We start from the raw sequence: 6,319 nt of genomic DNA, 5'->3' as shown, positions 1-6,319 counted from the left end.
ATTTGTGGATGTTTTGGTGGATTTTGAAAAATTTTAAATATCTAGGAATGGTGTAAAGGTTTCTAGAGGGTTTGGGAAAGAAAAAGGGCTTCTAAATTGGAGAACATGCCTGATGAAGGGAAATTTGGCCCGACCTCGCATTCGCCCGACGCATGGCAAAGGCAAGCAGCTCGGGACAGTAGAGCACCCAAAGCGAACATCGGAAGCAAGTCAAAACTCACTACCGAACCCCAACTCCAGATCGCTGTGTTTAGTCCGAGCTCCTTGTTAAAAGCGAACTCCCTGTTAAAGGTCCCAGCTCCCTAAAAACCCGAGCTCCCTAAGTCCTAGCTCGGTACCAGGAGCCTGAGCTCCCTAAAACCCGAGCTCCCTAAAGAACCCGAGCTAAAGGACCCGAACTCCCTAAAGAACCTGAGCCTCCCAAGTCCAAGCTCCCTCCTAGGAGCCCGAGCTCCCTGATAAGAGCGAGCTCCCTCCTGAGAACCCGAGCTCCCTGCGAGGAGCGCGAACTGTACTGGGCCCCAAGCCTCACGAAGCTGACCCGAGCTGACCCATGACAGCTCGAAGCATTCCAAACCGAACTCAAGACACCTCGCTCGCCACTCCAACACCACTTCCAAAACACCAGGCCCGCCAGACGTACCCGATGCCAAGGACGTCCCCATCCAAGGGCGGCGTACCTGACTGATTTGGGATCTGACGCCTGACAGCCGCATCTCAAACGGCTTCCTGCCACCGCCACCTGCAACCGTCGTCACTAGCCGCAGAGACGGCTCCGACAGAAGGAACAGTGGCGGTTCTGCCCGACCAGAGGAAGTGACACCCGAACTGGCAGGAGTTCAAAAGTAATCATGCCCGACCTGACGGAGGCCTGGAAGTGAGTACGCGAGGTGGTTATAAAAGGATTCTACCCCCCGCAGGGAGGAGGTATGCTAACTCTCGCGCTATCTGGTTATTCTTGCCTCTGAAGGATTCTAACTTGAGCTTCGGAGCCCTTACGCCGGGTTCTCCCCGGAGCTTCTCTTCTCCCATTTCAGGTTCCTGTTACTCACTCCAGAGGCAAGATCGTCAACAGCTAAGACCGGCCAGATTGTGCTTCATCAATTGGCACCGTCTGTGGGAACGCTTCAAAAAGCCTCCCTCTAAACTTTCATATCCTTTCCTTCTTCTCTGAAAAACTCATTACTTATGGCCTCATCCAGCAACGCCGGACGCGGCACAGAGACAAACCCCATCGGGGAACAGCTCCAAGTTCCCGTGGTGTGTGTAGGGCAGTTCACCATCCCCCTCACGGTGGATGGAATCCCCAATCTGACTACGCCACAAGCAGTAGCACCTGTAAGCCTGCCCTCCGCAAACATCTCCTTCCCTCTTCTCATCGAGACCACCTTCACAGAACCGACTGCCGTCCCCCTGGTAGCTAGCCAGAATCGGTTGGACGACTTAATGCAATGCATGCGGGCAATGCAAGCCCAGATGCAGCAGTTCCAGCAACACCAGCTTCACCAACACCAAGTGTTGCACAACCTCTCCCAATACCACTATCAGCAGCAGTTTCCCCAACTAACACCAAACCAACCACCGCTTCCACCTCGCCACCCTGCCCCGAAGCCAGTAAAGGCCTCTCCGCAGGATGGGCGCCTTCACCAAGGAAAGGCCTCCAGGCCCTAGAATCCCCCAAACAGCCAGGCCTCGTCCCCAGGCCGGAGAGAAAGAAAAGTCATCCCCGCCTCGCGGCTCGCAGGCGGATCAGGAACCTCGCCCGCGAGGTCAGCACCTCGGGTCTCAAAACCGGAGTCCCCGCTGGTGGAAAACCGATTCGGCGCATTGGCAGCAGCGGACTACCAGAATTCCGAGCCCATCGAGCTCGGCAACACGGAGGCCAGCAGCGCCAACACAAGGCCCACTCAGCAGCGAAGACGCCGTCGAAGTCGACGAACCGCCACCCGCATCCTATCCGAGCTCAGAGGCAAAGGCGAGACGAGCTCGGACGAGGTAGGAATCGCCCCGATTCTCTCAGTTCCTTCCCCCCTCGCCTCAGAACTCCTAGCAGTCCCCTTGCCTAGAGATTTCAAGCTCCCGCCCCTAGACAAGTACGACGGATCCTTCGACCCCAACGATCACGTGGACGCTTTCCAGTCCCAAATGCACCTCGCCAGGGCCAGTGAATCATGCATGTGTGTGGCCTTCACCACCACCCTCAAGGGGGTAGCCCGCACTTAGTACAGGAACCTAGCCCCCAGATCGATAAAGTGTTGGGCTCAGTTCGTGCAGGTCTTCACTGCACACTTTGTTACCAGCAAACGGTGCCCCAGAGCAGAGGAAAGCATCTTCGGAGTAGTTCAAAGGGAAGGAGAACCCATACGGGGCTACATCAAACGATTCAACGAGGCATGCTTACAGATACCTCGGTTAGACCCCGCGGTACAGCTCGCCGCAGCAAAAAGAGGGGTGACGCACAAGGAACTCAAGTGGCACATGGTAGCTAACCAGCCCGCGACCGTGGCCGAGTTCCTCAAGCTCGCGGACAAGTTCATGAGGACGGAGGAGGAAATCAACCAAAGAACCGAGGTCGGAAACGAGAAAAGAAAGAGGGATGGCGAGCCCTCTAGCTCGGCCGACCGGAAAAACACGGCCCGGGACCCGAAACCGAACCAGTCGTTCCGAGCTCCCCGCCAGCTCGGACGGATTACACGCCACTGAACACAAGGCGGACCGAGATCCTAATGATGATCAAGGACGCCCCCTTCGTGAAATGGCCACCTCGCCTAAAGGGAAATCCGAACGAAAGAAACAAGAACTTGTATTGTAGTTTCCATAGGGACTACGGTCACAGTACCGAGCAGTGGAATAACCTCCGAGACGAGATAGAGGGGCTCATCCGTCGCGGATACTTAAGGAACTTTGTACAGCACAACAATAATAGCAATAAAGCAGATCAGCCGGGCGAGCACTTAAAAGACGCCCCGGAGACTAGCAGCAGGCCTGCCGAACCGATGCAGCGATAGCCTCCGGCAGAAAGGCCAGTGCGGGGAACCATCCACGTAATTGTGGGAGGTTCAGTGGTGGCGGGGTGCACATCAGCGGCAGCTCAGACCTCAGTTCGCGAAGCGGTCCTCGAGGAGCGGAACCCCCCGAAGAGGCCGAAGACCGAAGAGCCAATCCTTTTCACAGAAGACGACGCGCGGGGAGTTCGCTACCCTCACGACGACGCACTCGTCATTAAACTCAGGATCAGCGACTTCGAAGTTAGGCGCGTACTCGTAGATTCAGGCAGCTCGGCGGACATCCTATTCAAGTCGGCATTTGATCAGCTACAGCTGCCAAGGAGCGAACTAAAACCTGAGAGCACTCCCCTGGTGGGCTTCAGCGGGGAGGAAGTCAGGCCCCTTGGGAAGATAACGGTGTCCGTGGAAGTCGGCACATGGCCTTGTGCGGTCAGACTCAGCCACGATTTTCTGGTGGTCGCGACCCCCTCCCCATACAACGCCATAATAGGACGGCCAATCACGCATATCCTGCGGGCGGTGGTCTCTACCTATTATTTGGCAATGAAGTTCCCTACGGACTTCGGTGTGGGGGTAGTGCGGGGCGACCAGCTCGAGTCCCGCAAGTGCTACGTCGCCGCCCTAAAGGGCAAGTCCAAGCCGGTCGGCGACCTCGACCTGGAGCGGCCTACGGAGCAAGGCGAAGAATGAGCCTCGCCGACAGAAGAGACAGTCGCGATCCCGACCTCACCTACGGACCCATCTCGCACACTCCGGATTGGTGCTTCTGTCAAGGAACCCCTACGGGCCAAACTGTCAGACCCGTTAGACAGAAGAAACGGAACTTAGCCCCGGAGCGCTGTAAAGCGGTCGACGAGGAAGTCGAAAAGCTCCTCGCGGCAGACTTCATAAGGGAAGTCCATTACCCGAGCTGGGTGGCCAACCCTGTGCTGGTGAAAAAGGCGAACGGCAAGTGGCGCATGTGCGTCGACTACACCGACCTGAACCGAGCTTGCCCGAAAGATTGCTTCCCCCTTCCTAGGATCGACCGTCTAGTGGACGCGACCTCGGGACACGAATTGCTAAGTTTCCTGGATGCCTACTCAGGCTACAACCAAATCCGGATGGACCAGTCCGACGAGGAAAAAACCAGCTTCATAACCGAATTCGGTATATACTGTTACAAGGTCATGCCCTTCGGGTTAAAAAACGCTGGGGCGACCTTCCAAAGACTTGTAAATAAGCTGTTTCGGCCCCTGATCGGCACAAAGATAGAGTGCTATGTAGACGACATGGTCGTCAAAACACAGTTTTCACAAGAATTAATACAAGACTTATATTCTGTCTTCCAAATCCTGCGTCGGTATAACATGAAATTAAACCCCAACAAATGCGTCTTCGGCGTCACCTCGGGCAAGTTCCTGGGCTACGTTGTCAATCGACGTGGCATCGAGGCCAACCCAGACAAAATACAAGCCATCCTAGATATGAGACCACCCCGGAAAATAAAAGAAGTCCAAAGGCTGAACGGCCGCATAGCCGCCCTGAGCCGCTTCATGTCCAAATCGGCAGACCGCTGCCTACCCTTCTTCAAAGCGATCAAAGGCCAAGGGTTCGAGTGGACCCAAGACTGTCAGCTCGCGTTTGACGAGCTAAAAGGCTACCTCGCCAAAGTACCAACCTTAGCTCGGCCTGAGGAAGGCGAAGTCTTGGAGCTATACCTCTCGGCCAGCGACGAGGTGGTCAGTTCGGTACTAGTAAAGAAGGCAGATCGGGTCCAACGACCCATATATTATGTTAGTAAAATCTTGCAGGGAGCAGAGACAAGGTACCCGCAGATAGAAAAGCTAGCGTATGCTCTGGTGATAGCAGCACGGAAACTCCGCCCGTACTTCCAGGCCCACACCGTCATCGTCCTGACCAGCAAACCTCTGAGGCAAGTCTTACTCAAACCCGAGGTTTCCGGCCGGCTGACGAAGTGGTCCATCGAGCTCAGCGAGTACGATCTCCAGTACAAGCCAAGAACTGCCATCAAGGCCCAAGCCTTGGCAGATTTTATCGCAGAATGCACGTTTAGCCTCGAAGCCCCTGAGCCGGTAGAGCCCGAGATCCCCAGCTCGGGCGAACTCGGAGCTCCCGAGCCAAACGAGTCCGAACCCCACGAAGTAGCAGCCAGTATGGCATCCCTTCTGGTTAGACCAAGCGCGAACTGGGAGGAGGAGCCCTGGATCCTTCACGTAGATGGCTCCTCGAACCAACAAGGCAGCGGGGCTGGAATAGTGCTACGCGGCCCGGGCGGAACAAAACTGGAATACGCACTACGCTTTGAGTTCGCGGCATCCAACAACGAGGTAGAATACGAGGCACTGATAGCCGGGCTAAACCTAGCACGCAAGGTCGGAGCAAAGCACGTGGTTATCTATAGTGATTCCCAGCTCGTGGTCAACCAAGTTACAGGCGAGTACGAAGCACGCGAACTCACTATGATTGCGTACTTGGCAAAAGTAAAGGAAGCTCTGCTCAACTTCCAATCACACTTCATCAAGCAAATCCCGAGGTCAGAGAATGCTGAGGCCGACGCCCTGTCCCGACTGGCTAGCACGAGCCACAACGCCAGGAGAACCGTGTACATAGAAGACTTGCCTCAGCCCAGCATTCTCAGTGGGGCAGAAGAGGTCGCTCCCGTCACCGAAGCAGAGCCGAGCTGGATCGACCCACTCGCGAGCTTCCTGTTAGACGGAACACTCCCCGCGGACCGCAACACAGCCAAGAGGGTGCAGCGCCAGGCAGCCAAATACGTCATGATAGACGAACGGTTGTACCGACGATCCTACACGCTCCCCTATCTGCGATGCTTGCGCCCAGCCGAAGCCGAGCTGGTACTCTGCGACATCCACGAAGGCTTGTGTGGCGGACACCTGGGGGGCAGAGCCCTCGCCCAAAAGGCACTTCGACAAGGATACTACTGGCCAACGATGAAGGCAGAGGCAATCGAGCTCGTCAGAAAATGCGGCAAGTGTCAGAAGCACGCCAGCATCCACCATCAGCCCACTGCCGACCTCAAATACCTCACCAGTCCATGGCCCTTCGCCCAATGGGGCATCGACCTCCTAGGGCCATTCCCACCAGCGATAGGCGGGAGAAAATTCCTAGTGGTGGCAGTAGATTATTTCACAAAATGGATAGAAGCCGAACCCCTGGCAATAGTTACAGCCCGAAACATACAAAACTTCTTTTGGAAGAACATCGTATGTCGCTTCGGGCTACCTCGGGTACTGATCTCCGACAATGGCAAACAGTTCGAAGACATCAAGTTCCAAGAATGGTGCCAA

Source organism: Nelumbo nucifera, chromosome 2 (assembly GCF_055504915.1).
Source record: "Nelumbo nucifera cultivar China Antique chromosome 2, China Antique-T2T, whole genome shotgun sequence".
Lineage (NCBI taxonomy): Eukaryota > Viridiplantae > Streptophyta > Magnoliopsida > Proteales > Nelumbonaceae > Nelumbo > Nelumbo nucifera.
Note: the sequence above shows the minus strand (reverse complement) of the source record.